Raw genomic sequence first — 25,631 nt, forward strand, 5'->3', positions numbered from 1 at the left:
TTTAGCTCAGGTCAGCCAGGCTTCATGCACTGGGCCCCACCGTCCCTGCACCCAGAGCTGGGAGGGCAGCGCTGAGGACCAGCACATCTTCCTGCAGGAACAGCCAAATCCTGGGAACAGCAATTTGAGCTTGGGGTGGGGAGCAGGGATCAAGGAATCACTGGGGGCATTTGGGATGACTTCACGGTGATGGCAGGGGCTGTTACCCAGGTCTTGGTGTGGGGCAGATGCAGGAAGGGCACCCCAGGCGGTGGGAAGTGGGGGTCTGAGGGCTGGGGGCAATAGCACCTCTGACCATGTGCAGCTGCCCCTCTGGCTGTAAGGACAGGTGGGGCCAGGACTCACTGAGCACCCCCCCCCCCCGACGGGCTGGGCTTTACATCTGCCGGTTTATTCCAATGAGCCTGCCCATGGTGCCTGGCTATGAGAGTCCCCGAATTGAGTTTTGCTTCGGAGGACCTCAGGGCTGTGTGCTGTGGCCAGGAACCCCGAGGCGGGTGGGCAGTGGAGGGGGTTTGCATCCGGACAGCTGAAGTCTGGAGAAGGCAGCCAGGCAGCGACACTGAGAATGGGTGGAGGGGACAGCGCACAGGACGTACCAGAGGCAGAGCAGAGTTCTTGAGCACCAGGTGGACAGGATGGGGAGGGTGGAGAGAGGGGAGGGGAGGGAGGGCGGGTGGAAATTCCTAGAACTCAGCCTGGGTGACTTGACAGAGTCACTGACAGTGATAAATACCTGTGTATATTATTGGATGATTGTATGCGCCAGAGACGTTGTAAACTAAACAAAGTTGAGGTAAAGAATTCTAATTTTATCTTCACGGACCCCCCCCTCCCCAGGATGGGCTGTGGCGAAACAACAAAATCTCCCAGAGGACATGTGGCCCATCGAGGTATCCAGGCAGGACTGGAGCCTAGAGCCGCCCGCACACATCCCCCCACTCCCGACTCACCAGGGCCAACGCGGCAGGGTGTTGGAGGGACGAGGCCAGGGGACCTGGGTGCGAAGATGCTGGCTTTGACTGCTGACCACACAGTCCTGAGAAGGTGGCCGCAGGGAGCTGGGAGCAGGCGGCGGGGGCTGTGGAGAGCAGGGGGCGGCAGGTGCTGGAGCAGGAGGAGTGGGGCCATCGTGCTCAGGGCCCGGTGGTTGTGCCCCAGAGAGGAGCGTGCAAAGAGGTACTGGAGAGGGTTGTGCAGGGAACGTTAAGAAGCTTTGCAAACACAGAGGGACCCCAGGACACCGGGAGCCCTGTGACCGCCCTGTCCTTCATCTTTCTCATTTTTACCACATCTTCTCCTCTCTCTCCATCTCAAACTACCAACCTTCTTACTTTTCTTAAATAAACCATAGCTTGGATAGAAACTTTGTCGACGAGGCTGAGCATGAAAACCCTGCCTGGATGTTTTCCTTTTACAAACACACCAGACTTTAGCACAACCTGAGCTTTGATGTACGAGGTCACCCTCCCCAGCCCGCCGGAAAGATGCAAACGAAAACCGCCCCGCGGGGTGGCCTCCAAGCGCACGTGGACAAGGATGCTCCTTGGTGGCCCGGCGGCCACGGCCCATGAAAGGAGAGACCCGGGACACGGGGACGGGGCCCGTGCTGGGAAGCGGTCCAGTGTCTTCATTTCCTCCCCCAACAAGAAGCCACAGCGGCGAGGGTGGGGCTTCAGGGAGCAGGAGCAGGCTGTGAGGCCAAGTTGGAGCTTGGGGTTTAGCTAATGTCAGTTTTGTTACTCATCTGTCAGTCCCCCCAAGGCAGGGCCATCTCCGCGTGCTCTGAGGTCCTCAACTTTCCCAGCTAATTAACATAGGAAATAGATGTGTGTTGAAATTTGGACGGGACGAACTTGTTTAAGGATGTAAAGAGAGGCCAGGTGAGATTCGCAAAGTGACACGCAGAACTGAGAAGCCGCTTCCGTGGAAGCTGCTGGTCACGGAGCGCCCGGGGATCCGTGCGGTCTGCGATTCTCCAGCCTCTCAGTGGGAACCGGACTATTCGGAAGCAATTATGGGGAAAGCCCCCGGGGGCTGCGAGCATCCCTGGGGGGGGAGGGGGCTGGAGGGGTGCTCTGCCCGCCCCCTCTACCCTTCATGGCGCCAACCGCAGGGAAACCTCGGGTTTTGTTCTGAGAGCCTGGGGCCCGGCTGGGGCACGTGGGAGCTGGCGGGGCAGCTCTGCGGCTCCCGGGCCTCGGTCCGATTTCTGCGCAGCGACCGACCACACCTGACTAGTTGCCAAACGTGCTATTTCGGTGCTGAGCTCATATGACTGAGCTGTGATAACAACAAGGAGGTTTCTTTCACACCAACTGAGTCATGAATGCGGATCTGATACGGATATTTTTGGCGTGGGTCAGAATTTTGTTCTGTTTCTAAATGTTCTCTTTCTCCTTCCTTTTAAACCAGAGCGAGGCTTGGATTACGGGCATGGAAACCGTCCAGATAGAGGGGCCCAGGTAGCTTTGATATCAGGGTCTTTGAGTCCCCCCCACACACACACCCTTGAGTGGGTGGGGCGGGAAAACGTCTCCTCTCTCTTTCCCCTGCTCCAGCACAAACTTCCCACAGAACCGATTCCTTGTGCCAAATGTTCCCGGATGCTGCAAACCCGCTTCTATAAGTGACAGTGATTGAAAAACGTGGAATCGACCACATTTATTCAGTCTGTAAAATGCTGCACCACGCCAGGGTTTCAGCCGACACATTGAGGAGTGAGTAGCATTAAGTTAACAGCGTCGGAGACCCTGGGGCCCCAGAAGAGCCAGCGGATAGGCCTTGGGGAAGAGCAAGAAAGTCCGTGTGATCAGTGAGCTGTTACTTCCAGTGTATATACGTCCCCTCTGCCCCACCCCCGCCGTAACGTGACCATCCCCGTGGGGCTGGATAAACCTCTCAATCAGACGCGGGGCTATTAGTCTGGGGCAGGGCCAGCCTTCCTTTTATTCAGGCCTGACCTCCAATTCTTTGGCAGTTACAGGTGACTCTTGGTGACACGTCTGAGGAAAGGAAGTGGAGTCTGTGGATGCTGGACAGGGAGGGTGGCTCCGAAGGCGGCGGACGGGACGAGAAGCCATTTGATGGGGGTGTGTCTGCCCCCCAGCGGCGGCCCAGCGGCGGAAGCCCTCACGCGGCGGACTTGGCGGAGGTGGGCCCCCAGATACATCCTCCGGGTGACCGAGCAGCTCAGGCTGTTCTGGGCAAGTGTTCTGGAAAGCCGTGTGTGCCTTTTTTAGTCTTGTTTTTACAGAACCAGGTTGTTATTGGCAACCATTGAAAAGATGACTAAATAAATCAATGATGCAGCCCTTGTGCTGCTGGGACGGGGACCAGGAGTCGGCGTGTTTCCATTTCTGTCGTGAGTGCTCCGCCCTCCAGTAGGCGCGTGAAGGCTGGGAGCTGCCCCCGCGCCTCCAGCCTCGGGGCGCAGGGAGAAGGACCGACCGTGCCTGCAGGCAGATTCTCCAGCACCGACTGCTGGCCCACGTGCCCTTCCCCCACCCCCTCTCTAGCTGACAACACAGAATGTCGATTCCGTCTGCCCTCTCGCGTGACCTTAAACTCGTTTTGGCAGCTGCGTCTGCTTCGGGTAGAATCTCGCACAGAGGACCCTCGGGAGCCTAGGGAGCAGCCCAGGGCTCTCCCTCCGTGGGGGTGGACGGGCAGGCACCACCCGCAGGAGGGCCGGAGCCCCAGTGCCAGGGCGGTCTCTCTCCCAGGAGGGCCAGTGGGACGTGAGGCCCCTCGTCGCCTCTGCTGCAGGGCCGGCAGGGAGGTCCTCGTTCGTTCACCGGGGCCGCGGGCGCAGCCCTCCGGCCTCTTGCGTTCCGTCAGGAACCGGAGGCCTCTGCCGGGAGACAAGGCTTTTCCAAAGCCTCAGGCTTGCTCTGCAGGGAACGCAGCACCGAGAGCCAAAACTTGGATTAGCAACTAGGGACCAGCAACAAGGTGTCCACAGCGGTGGGGAGGCCTTCCCATCACACTGTCTGATCACCTGGTCTGGGGCTGCCTGGGTCTTCTCTGGGTCATAAATGTTACCGAGGAGCTGATGAAAGGACCTCCTAAGGGCACTCTTCCTGGCAGCCACGTGCTGGGACGTCCACACTGACGTGGTCCCGCACTGCGCCCCCAGCCACGTGTGGCTGTGAGCTCTCGCAGGCTTCCAGGGCTGCTGAGGCTCTGACTTCCGGATCCTACTTAAGTCTGATTGATTTAAATTCTGTAATTAGCCACAGGTGGCTCACATCCACCGCGCTGGGGAGTGCGACTGTCGGGGAAGGACCCCTGGTTTCCATGTGGGAATCTTTGGCAGATAAGATACACCTGTGGGTCTCCTTGACTTGTGTGTGTATGCTGCCGACCTTTGTCACTTTCTGCCTGGGGTCTGGGGTGGGCGGGGCCCGCAAAGGCGAGCGGGGAGTGAGCACCGGGGATGGTGCAGTGGGTTTGCGCCCAGGCCCTTGCGAAGCCACTGGGCACCGCCTTGTCTACGTTTGTGCCACTTGAAGGTGGGCACCGAAAAAAGCCAGGCATTCTGGGAAGCCCCACGCTTCCCTCGAGGATGAGACGTAATCAAGGTGACCCTTATGGACCACCTCTTGGAGGACGCTCACCTCCTATGGCCCCGGAAATGCCTTTTCCTGGGGCTTCACGCGGGGAGGCAGGGGATTCTCTTGCGAGTTCACTTAGGAGCTGGAGTATCTTTGCTGGAGAAACACTTTATAAGGAGAACATCTGATGATGCGCTGCCCCGGCAGCCTGCTCGTTAAGTTACCAGGGGCGCAAGGGCGCGCTTCCGCTCACAGGCACAGCCGCCTGCCCCTGGTGTGTTGTGCCGGGGTCAACGGAGCTTCCAGCCCCAAAGCTCGGTCCACAGTCCGGGGAGCTCAGCGTCTCTGCTCGTGCAGGTGAAGGGCTCAGAGTGTGCAGCAAAGGATACCACAGTGTGCCCTTCCCCCAGCGCCACGTGACTGGGCCAGGGAGCCCAGGTTTAAGAGCAAGAACTAAATACACAACAGCACAAGATGGCCGATGCTGTGATGGGGTGGAAGCCTGTCTCCCAGCACAAGGTGGGCCCCCGTCCCCGGGGCCTCCATGCACAGCTGGGGCTCGGCCATCAGGGATGGTCCAGAGGGCGTGACACCCCCACCCCAGGAAACTGCTCCCAGTGACAGGTCAGCTCTGGCCCGAGCGCCAGGGACCCAGCCGCTGGGCCCGGTTCTAGGGGCTGCTGCGTTGCTAGCAAGACTCCAGGCCCTAGACCGACCTTTCTCCGACTTGGAGATTCAGCGCCGCGCTCCGAGCTGCATGGCGTGGGTGGGATGTGAAGTCTCCCGCAATTCAACGGTCTGAGAAGTGAGGAAGGAAAGAAAACCAAATCCCACCTCAGAAAGGGGAGTGTGACTCCCCCCCGCTTAGGCGCGGGCTGCGCGTGGTGACTCCTCCCAGAGAGGACTGCGCGGAGGAGCCCTCGGTGGGCAACCACGGCCCACATCACCATGACAGATCGCGTCGACAGCAGGCACCCCTGACACGTGACGAAGCAGCGCCTCACGTCCGCGACCTCCACCCCCAAACCTGTCGCTCCATCTGCCCAGGAGAAAACACCAGACAAACCCCAGTGGAGGGCGTCCCACGGGGAGCCTGGCCGGTCCTCCTCACGACCGCCAAGGCCATCACAGCAAGGCAAGCCTGAGCAACCATCACAGCCGGGAGACGCCCGAGGAGCTGCGACGGCCGACGTCACGTGGGGCCCTGCGTGGGATCCTGGAGCAGAAAAGGGTGAGAGGGAAGTGGAAGGAAATTTCAAATGAAGCGTGGACTGTGGTTAGTAATCATGTGTCAATCAGTGTGAGGTCACCGATTGTCACAAACGCAAGATGCTAATAACAGAGGAACCCGGGGATGGGGGGCGCTCTGAACTACTTATTTCTGCACATTTTCTATAAATCTGAAACTATTCTAGATAAAAAGTTTATTTCAAAACATCCCTCCTTTTATCCAGGGTGGTCAGCCACAGAGACAGAGAGTAGAGGGTGGGCGCCAGGGGCAGGGGGTGGGGAGCGGGGCGTTGGTGTCTAATGGAAACAGAGTCTCAGTTTTGCAGGATGGAAAGAGTTCCGTGGCTGGACGGCGGTGATGGCTGCACAGCAGCGTGAACGCACTTCATGCCGCTGAGCCTCATGCTTAAAGACGCTGAAGGTGGTCCATTGTGTTATGGAGACTTTACTACAATTTTAAAAATGAGAAAAATGCCCCCCTGCATCTGGCCTCTAGTCACCAAGTGTGTGACGAGAAGTGTCCTGGACACCAGCTTACACCTGCCCTCCAAACTACGGGCCCCGGGCGGGTGCTCCGACCCGAGAAGAGGCCGCATCCTAGGGCACCTGCGTCAGGGACGCTGCGTTACAGATGGAGGGCGCGGCCGCGCCTCCCGTGTGCTCTGCGCGCCCCGGGGTTCAGTGTGGAGCTGAGAGGCTCTGAAGCCACATTTTCACCGTGACTCCGTCTCCCAAGGGCGTGTGGTAGCCGGGGGGGCGAATGCGGGCTGCCTGCAGATGGCCTGACGCACCCTCTTTTAACACACTGGGAGGGCGGCTCTGTTGCCTTTGAAAACTTTTATGATTCCTCCACGAGGGCCTGGTAACAGGGTGGGCTTTGATGGCTGACTCGCCCGGACGTGGGGCACTGCCGCCCAGTCGGGAGGGCGCGGAGGTGCGTCCACACGCCGCCCTTCGCCGCTTTCTCCCCCTGCTGATTTCCACCCGCTGGTGTCCCCCGGCTGCCTTTGCCTCGGGGGACAGCCATCCACTGTACTCCGTGGCAGATTCCCTCTGTGCATGACAAATAGTCCTCATTTTCTCTCCAGCAGTCCCACAGCCAGTAAAAAGCAATAAAAGGCAAAATGACACGCAAATTGTGTCCCCAAAGAGCCATAAAAGCCTAAGATATTGCTGCCTGTGATGATCAGATGAGATTTTTTTGCCTTTAAACAAATAACCCTCGTTAACAAAGAAGAGTATTCAACTGAGGGAGGGGCGGGGTTTGGGGGAGGGCAGGTGGCCAGCGGCGTTTCCGGCGTACCCCCAGCCCCGGTCTCTGACGCATTTAGAGCGAGTCAGGAAGCTTCTCTTAGCATGGTGTCTAATGACGCGGTGGCACACCTGGCAATCCTGGGCTGTAGCAATGGCAAAGTCACTGCTCTGGATTTTTGATTAGTTGGGACGATTTTTCTGCAGCTGTTTAGAAATCTTGAGAAGCCATCATCTCTGGTTTAAGAGGGTGTCTGCTCCTAGAGTCTCTTACGGAGGGTCAGCATGAACTGATACCTGGACTCCAGGCCCAGAGATTCTGGTTCAATTAGTTGAGGGGATCCCAGCATGTGTGCTTTTGAGAGCAGGTGTCTCCATTGTGCAGCCAGGGCTGTGAGCCCCAGGAGCCTCAGCATCTGCATCCCACACAGAAATGGAACATCCTCTAAGATGCCACCTACTGGCTCCTCTGCATCTTGGGACCCTCTCCGCCATCACGGTTCCCCCAGGTGGGAAACACATGGCTGGTTCTAATTACCCGCGGCGGGGGTGGTGGGGGGGAGGAGCAAGTAGTGAGTTCTGTCCAACAGGAACTCCTGCATCAACTCACGGTTTACTTTCTTTCTCCCTACAGCACGCCAGGCGCCACCTCGACTCATGCTCACGCCCACCTGTGTGCTGCTGTCCCCTTGGACAGAGGAGGAATCAGACAGCAGCATGAACGCAGGTCTCCCCCCAGCCCTACAGACCACGCCTGGTTTGGCGTTGGGGGTCCACCAACGAGCATGAGGGGGGCCGGAGGGAGGGGCAGGAACAGTCTATGGAGCTGGTGTTTGCAGGGGGAGCAGCTGAGAGAGGCTTTAAGTGAGAGGCCAGCTGGGAGGGGTCCTGGAAGGCTTGGTCTGGAGGGCTGCCTGGGCGTCAGAGGTGGGAACATAGCTCTCCCCCCACCTTTTCCCTCTGGTAACCATAAGTTTGTTTCCTATGTCTGTGAGTCTATTTTTGCTTTGTAAGTAAGTTCATTTGCATCATTTTTTAAAGATTCCACATGTAAGTCATCTCGTAGGATATTTGTCTTTGACTTACTTCACTTACGATAATCTCTAGGTCCATCTATGTTGCTACAAATGGCATTGCTGCCTCCTTTTTATGGCTGAGTAGCATCCCATTGTGTAAACACACCACAGCTTCTTTACCCAGTCATCTGTCGACGGACACTTAAGTTGCTCCCACGTCTTGGCTGCTGTAAACAAGGCAGCTGTGAATATTGGGGTGCATGCATCTTTTTAAATTAGAATTTTTGTCTTTTCCAGATATACGCCCAGGAGTGGGATTGCATGGTAGTTCTGTTTTTAGTTTTTAAAGGAACCTCCATACTGCTCATGGCTCACTTTAAATGTGAACAGTATTTTCTTTTGACTATTCCCACAATGCTTTCCTACAGTGACATTTGTGCACTGATGCTGGGACAGTCACCTCCAATCTCCTGGTGGGAAAACAGGCAGAGGAGGCTTTTGAGTTGGGACACACTTTCAGCCCCAGAGGACCACTGACACACAGGCTATTGCTGCCTCTGGCGAGCTGGGCCCCCTCCCTGGAATCTCATTCTTCATGGGCTGCAGGCAGCATCCACCATCCCTGAGCATGGCGAGCATCAGAAGTGCGCCACCAGGGTGACCTCGTCCCGAGCCCGTCACTCACAGACTCGCTGGTATTTAGAGCTGCATCTCATCCATCAGGGCTGCAGTCCAGACAAGTCCAACTTCCCAAGGAGTTGCTGAGTGATCACTTACTTCCACTCCAGCCAGGCCCTCGAGGGACAGGGGTGGCCAGAGGGAAGGGAATCCAAAGGGTGTCATCAGGACAAAAGGCAAATCCTAAAGCAAACCCCAAAGAGAGCCCCCAGCGGCTACTGCCCAGGGAGTCCCAGCTCCAGGTTCTGCCCCTCCTGCGCCTCCTGCCTTCCTTCTGTCCCGGCGTGTGCTCAGCGGCGCTGTGAGCCCAGCTTCACGGGGGCTCCTGCCCAGACCCGTCCACATATCCCTCTAAGTCAGGACCGAGATGTGGGACATTTTAAATTCAACCTGGCTTGAAACAGAACAGTGTTTCTGGGCATTTTAGCCACTAGGAACCCGCTTCACCGGGGCCCCCGAGAATCCCACATTCCTGCTGAGTGAGGATTTACTCCACGCTGCCCCAGAGCCAAGTCAGGAAAACTGGGCAGGCATCACTGTGTGTCGAAAACTTGTCCAGCTCTAATGTTCCCATCTTCACCCCGGAAGCTGGCCTTAGGGGTGTGTGTCCGGCCACCCAGAGCATTCCAGCCAAAGCGTCAAGGCAGGTGTGACAATGAGGGGCACAGAAGGAGGATCAAACAGTGAAAACAGCCGACGGCGGCCGGTGCGGTGGTCGGGCCACACCACTGATGTCCTTACCCCCACTGCCTCTTACTTCCCAGGATAAACGAACCCACTTGGCTATGACGCGCTGTTTGTTAACACATCGTGAGAGTCAATTTTTAAACATTTTAAATAAGGATTTTTGCTTCAAATATTTTAAATAAGGAATTGGTCTTTGTGAGGCTGGCCTGTAATTTTCTCTTCTTGTAACATCCCCGTCCAGTTTTGATATCACATTACATGGGGCTTAAAAAAAAAACGAGTCAGGTATTTTATTTGCTTCATCTCTTCTCTGGCACAATTCGTGTAATAAAAGAGTGTTTTGTTCCTTGGAGCTTTTGTCAAACTCTTCGTTAAAAACCGCCAGAGCTTCTGTCTGAATGATTTTTGCGTTTTTAACTAGAAAACTCCCCGTCTCTTCTAAGATTTCAAATTTATTGGCAAAAACTTGTTCATAATATCTTGATGATTTTAACAACCTGTTTATCTTGTAGTTACGAACACTTTTTAAGTTTCTAATCCTATTTATTCATGCCGTCTTTCTTCCTCTTGATCCTTCCACTCAGTGGACTATTTTGCAGTTTTTTTTCCAAAGAAGCAGATTCTGCCTTTTGTGTTTGTTGTTTTCTGCTCTTATCTGTTATTTCTTTTCTCCTTTTGCTTCTCTTGTTTGATTTTAGTGGGTTTTTGAATTGAGTAATTAGCTCACTTATTTCATAGATTTTTAAGACGTGCATTGGAAGCGACAAATTTACTTTTAACGACTGCTTCAGGTGTGTCCCGTGATTTCTGGCACAAAGCGGGACTTCTTCCAACCCGTTCTAAATAGTTTGTTACTGTGATCATTTGTCCTTTATCCCGTGAGTTATGTTGTTTATCTTTGTACACATTTTCCTACTTGTTTATTTTAAATATCTCTTTGTTGTTTGGCTTTTGGTCTGTCTCTTTTAAATGGCATGTAGCTAGTTTTTTTTATTATCCATTTAGATAGTTCTCTGACTTTTGTAGGTACTTTAGGTTGTCACATGTATTGTGAGTACCAATGCATTTATCTTTATCTATCAACTTTAAAAAAATTATTTATACTTACTTCCATTTTCTCTCCTTTCCTGATTTGGGTTACAAAAAACTTTTCTTGTATACGTTTCCCCCTACAGTTTGGAAGCTAATAAATTATGTCTCTCTGTGTATTTCAACTGGTACACAAAGTGTTAACATAGTAACTGCTTATTTTTCTAAAAAAGTCTAGATTTACTTGATGTTTTTGTCTGTCTCAAGCTGCCCTCATCCTACATCATTGTCTGGAATTTAATTCAATATTCTTAAATTTAGAAGTTTAATTAATTAAATAGATTAAAATATTTTTATCAGGTTTTTTTTTTTTTTTTGGCTCAGAATTCTCTCTAGGGGTAGCTCTTTCCCCTTTAATTCACTTCTCTTCTTGCTAGAATGTATCCTTTAGTAGCTCTCTCTGCCATGACCAGAGGGTGGTAAAACATGTTTTTTATTGCACGCTCTGGAAAGACCTTGGCCTCTTTTGCCCTCGTTCTTGACCGTGAGCCTCACAGGGGATGAGGAATGCTGCAGTCACACGTAGTTTCCTTAACACTCGAAGTTTCCTTACTGATCAGCTTCTGGTATCTACTGTTGCCAAGGAGACATTTGTTGTCAGTTTAATTGTCATTCCTTTGTAATAATATGGTTTTATTTCGGTAGCTCTAAATATCTCCTTTCTCTGTTCTGTTCCATAACAGTTTCATCATGATTGTGTTTATCCCGCTCGGCACGCCTGTGGCTCGTTAGCTGAAAGCTTGGGCTTTTTCATCACATCTTGAACACTTCTCACCATGCTGTCTTCAAATATTGTTTCTTTCCTGTGCCGCGCACTGCTTCTTCATGCACATTGGAATCGCACTTTCTCGTCTACAGCTCTGACTCGTCTGTTACCCGTCTTAATGTTTTACCTCCATGTGCAGAGTCACAGTACTGTCTTCCCATTCACACATCTCTTTCCGACCAGGTTCGCATCTGTTTGTGATTTAAAAAAAGCCAATGACTATATTTTTCATTTCTAAGCTCTTTAATTGGGATATGCAAATGATCTGCTTTTAATTTGTATCTGATTCATAATCTTTTGTTACTTTTTTTGATATTATTTCCTTCTTTACCTCTTTGAGGCTCTTAAAGGTATTCCAGAGTTATTTTTGAGGGTTTTCTAACTTTTGTCTTTCATCAGTGCTATGCTGATGAAAGGCGAAGATGAGGAAGTGGTGGGTGCTGGCTGCCACCATCAGAGAACGTCTCCCCCGTGGTCCCCAGGACCCTGTGCTGAGTGTGTGTTCGGTAGGGGTCCTTCCTTTCACCGACTCTCTATCATTCTCTCCACCTTCCACCTGACCTTGTTTTGACCGTTGGCTTTCCTCTGTCCCTGAGAATCCTGGTCCAGGCCAGAGCTGCATTAAAGGCTCCCAGCAGCCAGCCCACAGCGATATTAGGGAGGCACAGATGGAGTCAGGGGACCAAGGGGCAGCTCAGCCCAAGTCCCGACCACGTGGCTGCTCTGCTCCCTAGCTCTTCCCAGCCTCCTTCCACTTGCTCCTGGCTTCATCTGTGAACTTGCCTGAGGTTCCCCCCCTCCCCCACATTGAGGTGCCTGGATCCCTGTCAGCCTCAGGAGTCAGCCCCTACCACTTCACTCATGATGGACTCTGGGCCCCGGAGCCCAGGATACCCACAGTGTCAGCCCCCTTCCCACCGTATTTCTGTTTCAGGACCATGGAGAGATCCATCTTTCTCTCTGAGCTTTGGTTAAGTACCTAATCTTTGTCTACATCTAAACTGAACTTTATTGTGCTGGAGCAGAGAGTGCAGTTCACATTTGAACTGAGATGCAAAGTTGTCTGGAAGTTCAGCTCCAGGTCCCGCACAGACCTGTCTCACTGGGAGCTCATTAGTGAGTGAATGCAACAGAGAGTTTGTTTCTCCAACCTCATGTCTCCACACCCTGTCCCCTCCTTTGAGGGCACAGAAAGAGAGCTCCCCAGTGCTGGAAGGGACAAGGGTACAGTCCATCTCTAAGCTGAAGGCCACCAGGACTCCTGATCTGGGGTTTTGGAGAGGCGTCTGCAGGACAACAGGGCACAGAGCCAGCCAGCAGAACAGCCTAATACAAATTGGGCCCCCAGCTCAGCAAGTGTGTGAGACAAACACTGTAGAGGGAGATAATGAGGCCGTGCCTGGATGGGAAGGTGGCGCCGCCTTTCCTAATGAGATGTTAAATGAAGTTATGGCAGACACAGGTCCACTGGTCTGGGAAGAAACTGTGGGCACATTCCCATCCCCAAAGCCACTTGTGAGCTGCTGCCCGACATGATAAACAAGGGAAGAGCTTGGAGCTGATGTTAGCAAAGGGGGGCTTGTCACAACCAGACTCCTTCTGAGTGTGCACATGTGCGTGTGCAGGCATGTGTGAGTGCGTGCGTTTCCTCCGCTGACCCACATTTGAACGCACCCTAGTTGACATTTCTGGCTCCTGCCCAAGTCTGTCTGCATCTCCTTCATGAGGCCCTGGATCTCAGTAAGACCACTGACCCTGCATTTGGAATTGCACTGGCATTTTACAGTTAACAGCCAACACATTGCCAAGAAGGTATCATATCTTACAAGGAAAGAGAGATCAAATTCTGAAAACCCAGAGTATTGCAAGTAATTACTGAAGGAAGAAGTTTATAGATCAATTGCCCCATCTGCTTGAGTCCAAATAGACTGGGCCCTCAAATGCATGGAAATCTGAAAATATTTGTGTTCAAAGCCGCTTGGTAAACACTCCCTGCAGTGCTTTTGGAGTACAAGACAGTAAGAGATGTTTTGTTTCACTGCACTCTTCCTGTGATTTTAAAAGGAAGTGGGAGAAAGATAAAGCCACACTGTCATCAGGCTTCCACAGAATCCGCTCAGCCACAGTGGAACATCCATTCTGCGCATGAAGGGTGAATGTGGGGGCTGTAATGTGCAGTAAAGTTTGCGTCGGAGCAATGAGCGGTGGCGTATTCTCCTAAAACTTCAGTTGATTGATCTCATTTTTATTGTAGCACAAACCCTGTCTCATAAAAATGGCATGAAAAATTGAATGCGCCGATGGGACAGTGTTGATTAAAAAAGAAGGTAGATGCTGTCACTGGCCCGAGTTCAGCCAGATGACCACAGCACCAGCCGTCATCAGTGCCCTTGTGCCTTTAAAAATTTATTCCTGTGTGTGTACGGCCACTATTGGCTGTAAAGACCTCTCTCATAATTCACACTTTTGCTCATTTAGCGAATAATTTTAAGTACAGATATAGGGTTTTAACCTGTGTTGGAAGTAGGGGTACAGCAGAGAACACAGAGGGCAACTATCTACCCTCAATTTTTTCTTTTTTTTTTTTTTTAGCTGAAGTAGAGTTGATTTACAATGCTGTGTTGGTTTCTGACGTACAGCAGAGTGATTCAGTTGTACACACATATATATAAATTCTTTTTCACATTCTTTTCCCTTACAGGTTCATTACAAGTTCTTGAGTACAGTTTCCCATGCTATACAGTAAGACCTTCCTGTTTATCTGTTTTGTATTTAGTAGCTCGTATCTGCTAACCCCAAACTCCTAATTTATCCACCCCCCTTTCCCCTTTTGGTAAAAGCACAAATCTGTTTTCTGTGGCTGTGAGTCTATTTCAGTTCTGTAAGTAAGTTCATTTGTGTCAAATTTTTTTTCAGATTCCACATATAAGTGATATCGTATGATATTTGTCTTTCTCTGCCTGACTTACTTCACTTAGTATGATAATCTCTAGGTCCATTCATGTTGCTGCAAGTGGCATTATTTCATTCTTTTTATGGCTGAGTAGTATTCCATTGTATAAATACACCACAGCTTCTTTATCCAGTCATCTGTTGATGGACATTTAGGTTGTTTCCATGTCTTGGCTATTGTAAATAGTGCTGCTGTGGACATTGGGGTGCACGTATCTTTTTGAATTAAGGTTCCTTCTAGATATAAGCCCAGGAGTGGGATTGCTGGGTCACAAGGTAAGTCTGTTTTAGGTCTTTAGAGGAATCTCCATACTGTTTTCCATTATGGCTGCACCAAACTGCATTCCCACCAGCAGTGTAGGAGGGCTCCCTTTTCTCCACACATTTCCTCCCTTGTTGAAGATTAATTGACCATTAATAAATCTGTGGGTTTATTTCTAGGCTCTCTGTTTTGTTCTATTGATCCATATGTCTGTGTTTGTGCCAATACCATGCTGTTTTAATTACTATAGCTCTATAGTATTGTCTGAAGCCTGGGAGGGTTATGCCTCCAGCTTCATTCTTTTTCTTACCCTCATTTTATTTACATTCTGGTAAGGAGGGTGGCAATACCCCAAAACAATTCAGTACAGGAAATACAGGAGACAGATGGACACGTGAAATGGCAGCTGGACTGCCAGCCACAAAACCCAGACCAGGGGAACTGTGTGGAACAAACCACCTGGTTTCTTCAATAAATATATTATAAGCGTGGAAAAGAGAGAGGACACCAGAGAGGCATCTTGCAGATTAACAGACTTGAGACACAATCACTTGTGGTGTGTGGACCTTTGTTAAATTTCCAGCTGCCTTCATACTAAGGCATACACATTGACTTGAGATTTGATAAGTTTAAGAAATCACTGTTAATTTTTGAAGTTGGGAGAACAGCACTGTGGAAATGCACTTTAAAATAAATGCCCTATGTTTTTGAAATACATATGGAAATATTTATGGAGGAGAGGCCTTGGATTTGCTTCAAGCAACGCAGTCGGCGGAAGACCAGTGGGGCATCGCTGAAGTAAGAGAGTCACGAATTGATCACGGAGGGGGTGGGAAGGTGGGTTCGCAGGGACTCATTAGATTGTTCTGTCTACTTAGGTATAGGTTTAAAATTTTCCATGAGAAGATGAAAAACAGAAGTAGTACTGCTTAAAAAATAAGGAAGAATTCAACGAAGGGAATAATTTTAGCCAGTGGTAATTGCCGGGAAAGGAAGACAAAAGGGCGGTGAGGTGGCGGTGTGCGGGCGAAGGGGTCCCCGCTGTGCGTTCACGCTGTCCTCTTCGCTCCTGCTCCCTCCTGTTCTTTCCGTTCACGATGCTCCTGGCAATTTTGTGTCTCCTTGTGCTCTGCGCAGGCAGGAAGCCTCCCTTCCCACTCACTGGCTCGTCCTCGAGCCCAGAGTCAAGCCTGGTGTAGCAGTTAATGTGGTTGAAGGAGTAAACCCATGTATCAGCGGACGCCTCCGCGGGCTGGCGCTGTGTCGGTGGTGACTCGGGGGTCGTGTTAACCCTCTTCTTTTCCCTTGTTCCCGCCACCTTTGCTGGATGCAATTAATGCCGCTGGTGAACAAACCGTTGATTGTCTCTACTCTTCTCATGGGCCGCTAGGAACCTTTCTTTCCCCAATTAAATTATTCCTCAAGGGCAGGGATCCGTTTCCAGTTTCCTTATGACTCCGCACGCGATCAAGGCCTTTGAGCACCTAATGCCTGGGTGGAGCCCCGCGTTCCATCCACACGTGTCTTGGAGTTAGAGTTTTTATCATGCCCTCCCTGGGTGGTGAAGGTGGGGCTCTGTTGCTGGGAGATACAGGAAGCCTGGATAGTTGAAAATTCCCCACCTCAGACATTGCTAAGGTCAGGTGAGGGCAAGTCAGCTCGACGTTCATGTCTTGAGGTTTTATGCCCTGCTGTTCCTTATGAATATTCTTTCAGGAAAACGTGGAAAAGGAGAAGTCTGGGCCACAGAGAAAACAGGGAGGTGAGGAAAGATTCTCTAGGGCTTTTCTTTGAGAGTCAAGAGCTTGCTCTAATCAGTCACAGGAAGAGCCAGCCGCAGAACCCAGAGACCACGAGGGACGTGTCCCTTCCCTCCCAGCCGCCTCCCTCTTTCTCTTGGAGGTGACCAGATGTGGACAGAATAAACCAGGAATGTGCTGTGGGGTCCGTTCCACCGTCAGTGATGTGACTTCACCACACTGGTCCTCATGTGGTTGCTGGAAATTCAGAACTAGTCCTCCAGCTCATATTGGGCTTCTCAAGTAGAAGAGTCAGGGCTCAGGGGATGGACAATCTTAGCAGGTAGAGAGTGAGATGGAGGACATGTCTGGAGGAGGGCGTGGTGGGAAATAACTTAGAGATGGCAGGATGGCGTCACAGCACAGTGCACCCTAAGTTCACAGAACAACACAGGAACCCGCTCCTGCCCCACCGCGGTCTTCACGCCCCTGCCCCACCATGGACCTTTCTCTATGCCCGGACATTCCTGGTCTTATTTTCAGCCTTTTTGGTTTGCACCACACAGCCAAAAAGCGGTCATGTTATCTCCCACTTGTTCAGGGAGGCAGTGTGGTGGAACAGGATGCGCTCACAATGTGGATCCAGAAGACATGGCCCTGCCATTCATTGGCTGGGAGATCTTGACCAAATTACTCAATTTCTTTGAATCTGCATTTCTCCTTCTGCAAAATGGAACTGGTCATTGCCACCCGCAGGGTGGGGATAAAGACCCAGGGGCAGAAGGTTTGTCAGAGACTTAGTGGGTTTGGAAGTGCCCTCCACGTGTTAGCTGGTTCTGTGTGCTGTGTGCTGTGTGCTGGCTGCTGTCACCAAGGAGCCCACATTTAATTACAGAGGTGCATTGCTAGTTTGCCCTCCCGTTCCAGCCCAGTGACTGTGTGCTTTAGCGGCACAGAACAGGTGATCTTTTCCTGATAGGCGGGTGTAGGATACGAATCTGTTCCACAAACATTTCTTAATTAAATATCTCCTACATGTTTTGTTCCCTCCGCTTGGCCCTGTGGACAACACAAAAAAATGAACAAAACACCATCTTGATATAGTCTCCTCCTCTTTTCTTCCAGAAAGTTCTATTTTGTCTGTATTGATGGTAGGTAGCCCCTACCAGTGATGTCCGTGTCCCCATCCCTGGTTCCTTATGTGGAAAAGGAGAACGAAGGCTGCACATGAATTAAAGCAGCTCATCAGCTGACCTTGAGGTGGGGAGAGTGGCTGGAGTGGTCTGGGTGAGCCCCGTGTCTCGCAAAGGTCCTTAAAAGTGGACGAGGGAGGCAGGAGGGGGGCAGAGAGATAGCAGTCTGGGACAGGCCTGGCCTGATGCTGCCAGATTTGAAGACGGGGGACGGGGCCACCAGCCAAGGAATGCAGAGGGCTTCTAGAAGATGGAAAAGACAAGGAAATGACCCCCAGAAAGGAGCACAGCCCTGCCGACACCTTGACTTGAGCCCACTGAGCTCCGTTTCAGATCTCTGACCTCTGAAATTGCAGGGCAATAAGTCTGTGTTGCCTCACGCCACGACCTTGGGGTAATTTGTCACGGTTCCAGTAGAAAACTAACCCGATATTGAGGATTACTCCCTTTTTCTTCACACTAATCTTATTCAACAAATACTTAGTGAGTTCTTACTAGGCGTCAGCCTCTGAACAGGTGCTAAATATAAAATGATGGAGGGGAACCTAGACATGTCCATCCCTGTCTTCATGGAGCTTACAGTCTGGCTGGGGAGGCCACGCCAATAAGACATACGTGAAATTACAACTGTGGTGAGAGCCATGCAGGACAGGTGGACGGTGCCTGCTTTTCATGGTCCCAGCAATTTAGCAACTGTTGGGAAATCTCCCAGAGACCACCTACTGGCCCCACTCAGGTACATCCTCCGCCAAGGATCCCAGAAAGCAGGGCCAGAGCTGGGAGTGCAGTCACCTACCCCGGGCTGGCCATCTGAGCTCCGTTAGAGGACACATGGGACCAATATCCTCGGAGGTCAGCGCAGCCAGAGGCCGCCTCGTCTTTCTTGGCGCCGTCAATCAAAGGAGCAGACACCAGAGGCATTCACCAAGCACAGCTCATCAGTTAGGCATTCAATTAATTAGGCAATCTTTTTTTTTTTTTTGCACTCGATTTTCATTACACTGAGTTTATTTTTGTTTCTTGTGTAGGAAAAACAGGTGCTCACATTTAACTTCATCACTTCCTGTGCTGTTTGATTCACATATTATTTTTAAAATAGGTTTATTTTGGGGGAAATGTGACCTGAAAAAACCCACTCATATTTACTCGCTCCTATTGCTGCTTTGTTTTTGGTTTTTGTTTTTTCCTCCAACTTCAGGAGGGCTTAGAAGAGTCGCGAAGCTGCGTCACCTCACCCCCACTGCGGGGGACATCTTTGTTTCTTCCTGTAAGTTATGCCTTTTCCTTCTTGCACAGGAAAGGAGCTTAAATCGAAAGGTACTAGGAGTCTGTGAAATAGGTCAGGGACTGATGTGGACTGAGGCTCACATTATTTCCTAAAAGGAGATCTCATGACCGCGTTCTGGTGGCTTCAAGGCTCTTCCCAGTGTGTTCAGGGCCGCTGTGACCCCGGCCCCAGGGGCACGGGGCCAGTAATGACCCAGAATCATAACCACTTACCTGCCTTTCTCACTGTTTCCAGGATCAAATCCTACAGTCCAGGGGCAACAGATCCCAGACTGAACCTGCTTCTTTGCGGATCCGAGTCCACAGCCACAGTACAAATGTAAGTGGACTGAATGAGTGATGTTCATGTTAATTACTCTCCCTGCCGCCCCTTCCCTGAATCCGACAGACGGTGTACACGGTGTGCTTTCTGCTTTCAGGTACAGGACGGCGCTCCCCTCCCCAGTGAAGTCACACTTCCTCTGGGTCTTGAAATTAGATGCAACGATCTGCAAACTGCCCCCTCCCTGCCCCCTCCCCTTCCCCCTGGTTCTCCTTCGTTTGTGATATGAAGGGTTAATATAAAAATAGACGTTCTCAAGGCATTATAGAGTGCCTCTTTAAGTTCCCATGGAAACCAAGCAGTGCAAATATGTGAAGAATTTTTTTAAGTTGGCCCAAAATTTCATCCTTCAAAGATTCAGGGTCATTCTGCCTTATGGTTGGGGCAAAAATTTTTTTTTAAGATTTTTCAAGAAATTAATAAAAACCTTTTCACCTGTCCCCATCCTCCCACACACATTCAAACCACAGATTATTTTTTTAAAGTATTCAACAAAAGGGGTCTTTTTTTGCCTTTTCCATACAAACCCTTGAGGATTTAAAAAAAAAAGTCCCTTTGAAATAAAGTTTTCCTCCCCAATCTCAGAAGAGGGAAAAAAGGTTATTTCTTTTCTTCAATTTAAAGCCATTTGGAACCAGCTCGGTCACTGCCCCTGAGCTGATGGTGATGACATCCCAAAGGGACATTGGAAATAAACAAATACTTTGAAGGAGCAGCTCCCTGAGTCCGGGCTGCCTTCTTCTGCTCCCTTTGCTGGTCAGATAAATTGCACCCGGTCAACGGAAGCCTCTCAGGGCATCGCTGCTGCAGCCGGAGAGCAGAAAAGACGTAAAATTAGGGCTTTTGTCACTGTCACTTGATTTCATTAAAGGGCATTAGTTCTGTGCAATTTGTACGGAGTGGCTCAGGCGGGTTGAGGGCAGGAACCCGGCAGCTCCCAGCTGGTGGAGGCTGGCACAGGCGTGAGCCTCTGAACGCCACTTCTCCTCTGTCCCCCTGTGCCCCCCTGCCCGGTCCCCCTGCCAGGCCCGGGACCAGTGCTCGGGGTTTCTCAGCCACCCCCTCCCCAGGAGAACTGGCCTCGGCTGCAGCACGCTGCCTGATCAGGGAGGTTCTACCCTCTCCAGGACTGAGCCACACCTGGATGGGGTGGACCCCACCAGGGCAAGGCCACGCTCAGCACTCCCCTTCCCGCCCCGTCACCCCCCCACGTCCCCAAGCCTTGTCTTAGGCTCTGCTTCTAGGGCCCCTGAATCGCTGAGAAGCCTCCTCAGCGAATTGTTTTCGGGTAAGGAGGAAGAATGCCTTCTCTTACGGGGTGAATTGTGCCCACCCAGCCCCCTGCAAAGAAAAAGAAAAGAAAAAGAAGAAAAAGGCGCTGAAGTCCTAGCCCCCCCGTGCCTGTGAAGGGCCCTTATTTGGAAACTGGGCCTTTGCAGGTCATCAGACTAAGAGGAGGTCACTGAGGCGAGCCTAACCCAGTAGGTCTGGTGTCCTGGGACCACACCTCAGTCAGGCTCCTTGGACAAAGCGTAAGTTGCCCCAAATTTCATCCTTCAAAGGCTCGGGGTCACTCTGCCCTATGGCTGGGGAGAGGCCGGGACCTCGGCCCCCGCCTGTCCTTAGCTCGCTGCCCAGCTGCGGCAAGAACCCCCCGAGGCAGGTTAGTCTGAATCCTCACCCCGGAGGCCCCCCTGATTAATTTCCCTCCACCTGTCGGCTGTGACCCCAGCTGCCTTGGCTGTCGCGAGGTTGAATTCGCTCTCTCCCCGACTGCCACTGCCTCGCGTGACGTCTTCCTCGCCATTTGAACGAGTGTCAGAACCGTTTTCCTCTTCAGCCCCCTGTAAAAGGAGGGGACTTGGATGCAGACATGTTCACAGGCAGAGATGGGTTCAGGGATGGGGTGATGAGTTCACAAGCCGAGGGACGTCACGGGTGCCAGCAAACCCCCGGCCGCTGGGAGGGAGGCCGGGGGCCGAGTCTCCCTCGGAGCCTCCGGGGAGCCCCGGCCCTGCCGACCGTGCCAGCTCGGGCTCCCTGCTCCCAGGGCTGAGGCACGAGAGCTTTCTGTTGTTTCAGTCACCCCGTCTGTGAGGCCTCGACACAGCAGCCCCTGGAAAACAACACGCCGCACCCTTAGCGCCCTTGGAATGCCCCCCCCCCTCGCGTCCTGCTCGCCCCTCTGTACACCTAGCATCCTCCCACAAAGCTGAGTCTCAGGGGTTCATTCCAGGGGTTGAGTCTGCTCGCAGGCTGTGGCCTGGAGGTCAGCACAGGGGCGCTGGAGGGCGAGGGTGGGCGGAAGGGGCTGCCGACAGGGAACAGGACGGCCGGCTAATCCAGCATGAAGCCAGGCGGGTGTCCGTTCTGGGGCAGGGGTCTCTTGCCGGCACGTGGCTGTCCTCCCACTCTGAGCTGTCGCGATCGGGTACTCACGCGCTCCCGGGACGTGCGGGCCCATCTCTGTCTGAGAGGGCGCCCCCCGCTAGTCCCCTCGTGAACATTCTTCCCTCTGGAAAAGGCAGTGTTCTGTGTGATAAATTATCTCTGGGCCTTTTTAATGCACTTTTCCACATGAACAACAATGTTCACTGGTTGTCAGTCATCAGGCAAACATAATTGGATCTGGAAAACGTTATATTGTGAATTAAGTTGACTGATGGGGAAATGTCAGTTTTATTAACATTCTTCCTTCAGATGATAATTTTATATCCACAAGGATAAATGGCAAAAGAGTCACTGACGGCGTCAATTTGGAATGATGGAGCCGTTCTAATAAAGCCTGCGTCCCCCCTTCCTTCTGTTTTTAAATATTGCATCTCTGGATGGGGGATTGTTTCCATGCTGTTGGCCTGTAACTGGGCAAAGAGTCAACAGAGCAGGCTGTTTGGCCAAAAGCCAATTCAGTGTAACCCCTCAAGGTGACGCAGTCCTGGGCGAAGCGGCAGCAGCTAAACCGAGGTTGAAGAGGACCGTGGAGAGATGGTGCAGAGGGACCCAGGTCAGCACCGGGGCTGTGGCCCGAGTCCACCGCTCACTCACCTCGTCTTCCCGGGAGAGCGCCCTCTCCAGCTGGGAGACTTCAGCATTTGCTTGGAGCTGAGCCTTCCTGTTTGTGTGACCCCCGGGAATGGGGGTGCTCCCACCCGGCCCCTCGAAACGCCTCCGTTGAGGAGCTCTCCACCTGCACGTGCGTCTCGGGAAATACCTGCCCTTCAGGGCGTTTGGACCACACTTTTCAAGTCAGATCATGACGCTCAGCGTCTGCGGCTTCCAGACCCTCCCAGGTAACACACCGGCCTTCCCGCTTCCCCTGGCCGCCCTCGCCCCTGCGCCTTCTGCTGAGGCTCCGCCCACCACTCAGCCTCTGCGCCTCGGCTCGCTCTGCCCCCTGCTCCTGGGGCTCTGGGTCTCCGCTCACTCCCTTGTTTTGTGGGTCAGCATCCAGGTGTCACTCATGGGCAGGTTTCCCCGCCACCTGCCCAGGGCTGCTCCCTGCTCCCCACTCTGCTCCACTGCCCTCCCTGAGCCTATCGCCCCCGAGACGTCGCGCACTGATCTCCTGTGCGTGTCACTCTCTGACACTCTCTAGAACTTCCCACGAGGGGAGAGACTCTGCCACTCCCTGTCCAGGACCTGGGCGGCCCTGTGTTGATGAAGAAGGTATGATGTTCTGAAAACGTTTGTCACAAGGTGAGAAACACACTGTCTTAGGACACTCACGTCTTAGAGACATGTCTCCTCGGTTTCCGGGGAGGGCATGAAGATGCTGGACACGTCGGAAATGTGGTGCCTCCGCAGGCAGGGCGTAGGCGTGTCCCCTCGCCAGCCCTGGGGACCGGGGCCAGGGAGAGACCCGGGTGAGAGATGGGGCGTCGGCTTCAGGGGCCTCTGACCCCACGGCGTGGCTGTTACCACCCCCGCTGAGCCGAGGGCCGGAGGGTCTGCCCTGAGTGCCAGGCCTGCATTTGGGGGCCGCTCTGTCACCCCCACCTCCAGTCCCACACTCACACACACGTGCGCGTTTGTGAGCACATGTGTGCACGCACGTGTGTGCAGCCCTGCTGCTCGAGGATTCTCCACCTGCTGGCAAACCAACCAGTCGCAGAGCCCCCCGCGTGGTGGGAGACACCGGGATGGGCCCGGAGTGGTGTCTTCCTGGGGAGGGGGGCACCAGACCCGGGGGGCGGGTCTCACTTGGGTGGGTGACGCTCTGAGTTTTAAGATAACTGCACGGTTAGTTCCTTCTGCTTTTGCACATGTGACGTCTCCCAGTGGAAACGGCAGCCGGCCTGTCGCTGACAGTGGGCTGCCCAGCACTGCCGCAGCCCTGGTGATTGTGGGGAGGTCGGCCCTTTGCCTGAAGACGATCCTTAACGGCTCAGGCTCAGCCTCGCCTTCCGCTCCGTCAGACGAGTCTCTTTTGCGACTCGAATCTTCGCTGGTGTCAGGAGGACCCGCGCGCAGTCACCTCGACCCCGCGAGACTCCGGGACCCCTGCCCCCCTGCCCCCACTGGCACAGTGGCCGGACGTCAGGACGGCGGCCTCGTGGGGACTGGCCGGGGCGCAGGCTCAGCCCGCACCGTGACACGTGCGTGGGTGGGAAAACCCTGTGCTTCACGGTCTGGGGCCCTCGGGTTTTAACCCCACAAGGAGTTCCAGTAAAGGAGCGTCTGAGCGGGTTACCTCGGAGTCGAGACCCCACCTAGGCTGTTACCGGCGTGTGGCAATGAGGGAACGGATCCCTTTGCCTGGGGAGCTTATTGACCGGAAGGACTCAGCCTCTGCCCTTTAGGCAGAGAGCCCTAGAGCAGAAGGTAACCAAGCTCCTCGTGGGCACAGCGTCCCTTTCCCAGGGTCCCACCGGGTTCCTCCTGGGTGGGGCGACAGGTCCCCCTTCTGGGGGATCACACACCCTCATGGCCAGTGACCCCGCCCCCCCAGCACCCTCCCGAGTGACGCGTGGTCGCTGCCACGTTGCTGCTGGGCGTGGCCATGTCATATGTGCTTCCGTGGGACGTGAGCGGATTTGGCGTTTGTCTTCCCAGAGCAGCTTCTGGAAGCACATGCGTTTCCCACGCTGGCCTTGCTCCTCCCTCCCGGGGGCCGAGAGGACGCAGCAGGGACGCAGGAGACGTGGGAAGCAGAGTCCGGCTGCCCCGACAGAGAAGGAAGTCCGCGGGGACCCGGGCTTGTCCATCACTGCGGCCTTTCCGGGGTGAGGCTGGCTCACGCCGCCCCCTTGTCCCCACACCTTCCTTTGGGACAAGAGTCTGAAAGTCCTCGTGACAAGGGGCTTGGGGCCCATGCAGATCCAGGCACTGGAGGTGTTTTACAGAGAACAGGTCGGATCCACAGGCCAAGACAGTGACCCCTGTGCTCTGCCGAGTCGGGACGGCTCAGTGATGAGGTGCCCCACACACGTTTCTCAGCCTGAAATATTTACGGAGCGTCACACATCCGATAAAGAAGCTGTGACAATCCGCGGCATATGCGGCGGGCTGTTGCCAGGACAGAGTGATCAGGAGCCAAGCTCGGCAACAGCCCCATTCACCGCTTCCTTCCTGAAAGGTGCCTGGGGCCGGCCCCGCCCCGCACCTCTCGCTGCTCCTCCCTCCTGCGGTTCCCAGCGCGCCCAGAGTCACTCTCCCGCGGCCAAGCGGCCGGGGAGCGCTCACCCGTCATCTCTCCTGGCTCTCAGGTCCCCAGCGGGTCAGAGGAGGGGTCTCATCCGCATTTCAGACCCTCGGGGCTGGAAATGAAGGAGGGGAAGTGGCCTCTCCCACCCGGACACTGTGGACTCTGATGGGGCCAGACTTGCTGGTTACAAATCACACGTTATTGGCATTATTATATCATTTTATGTTCTCGATGTGTGTTCTGCAGAAAGCTCCTTACACAGATTAGACAGGTTGTTCTCTGAATCCAGATGTATGTTTAGACGTACAGGGGACGCTGGGCTCCGTTAGGCGGGTTTTGTCAGGACGGGGCGTCTCAGAGCCCCACACGCTTTTGCGAGTCCCAGAGGCGGGGCTGGGGTGCTGGGGCCGCTGACTCTGGGTCCCAGGCCTTCTCTCTCCTGCCGCAGGTTCCTCTATGTGCCAGATGGCCCTTCTGCTCCACTCGGCCGGGGCCATGGACTTGCTTTGGCGGATGAGATTTTCAAGGACATGAGATTTTCAAGGACATGACCAAGGCTTGGAATGTGTTGTGGGGTTGGCATTACCCCTTTTCACCAAAGGAAAACCCTTCGGGCAGCCGCGAGTCCCAGCAGGGAAGGCACGTGTCTCACACCGACCAGTGTAGCTCCCAGCCCGGCTGAGGGCGGCCTGGACCGGCCAAGCTCCCGCACTGCTGAGCGGGGGCCCCGGCAGGGGGTCAAGCAGCACCCCGACGGCAGCGGCCGACAGTGTGTGCAGAGCCCCCCCCCCAGGGGACCGTGGGACGCTTTGCTCATTGAGTGGCTGCAGAACAGGCGTGGGGCGAATCTTGCAGCCCACCCCGGGCGCTGCTGGAAAACGCGTTCAGAGCACCGTGGAGGCGTCTGCAGTTACCGACGGCAGGGCTGGGCGACCCTTGCTCAGCTGTGTCTTAAAAAC

At 53.4% G+C, this 25,631-nt stretch overlaps 1 long non-coding RNA gene across 1 annotated transcript; it reads right to left on the bottom strand.

The window, feature by feature from the left end:
- Positions 1-2,545: 2,545 nt before the first annotated feature.
- Positions 2,546-14,277, bottom strand: LOC116668153. The gene is made up of 3 exons (XR_004325220.1): positions 14,117-14,277; positions 12,742-12,745; positions 2,546-2,555 (listed from the first exon to the last, which is right to left on the bottom strand). It is a non-coding gene; the product is annotated as an uncharacterized LOC116668153 (long non-coding RNA).
- Between the last annotated feature and the right edge of the window lie 11,354 nt (positions 14,278-25,631).

The sequence above is a fragment of the Camelus ferus genome, chromosome 13, assembly GCF_009834535.1.
Source record: "Camelus ferus isolate YT-003-E chromosome 13, BCGSAC_Cfer_1.0, whole genome shotgun sequence".
Classification (NCBI taxonomy): domain Eukaryota; kingdom Metazoa; phylum Chordata; class Mammalia; order Artiodactyla; family Camelidae; genus Camelus; species Camelus ferus.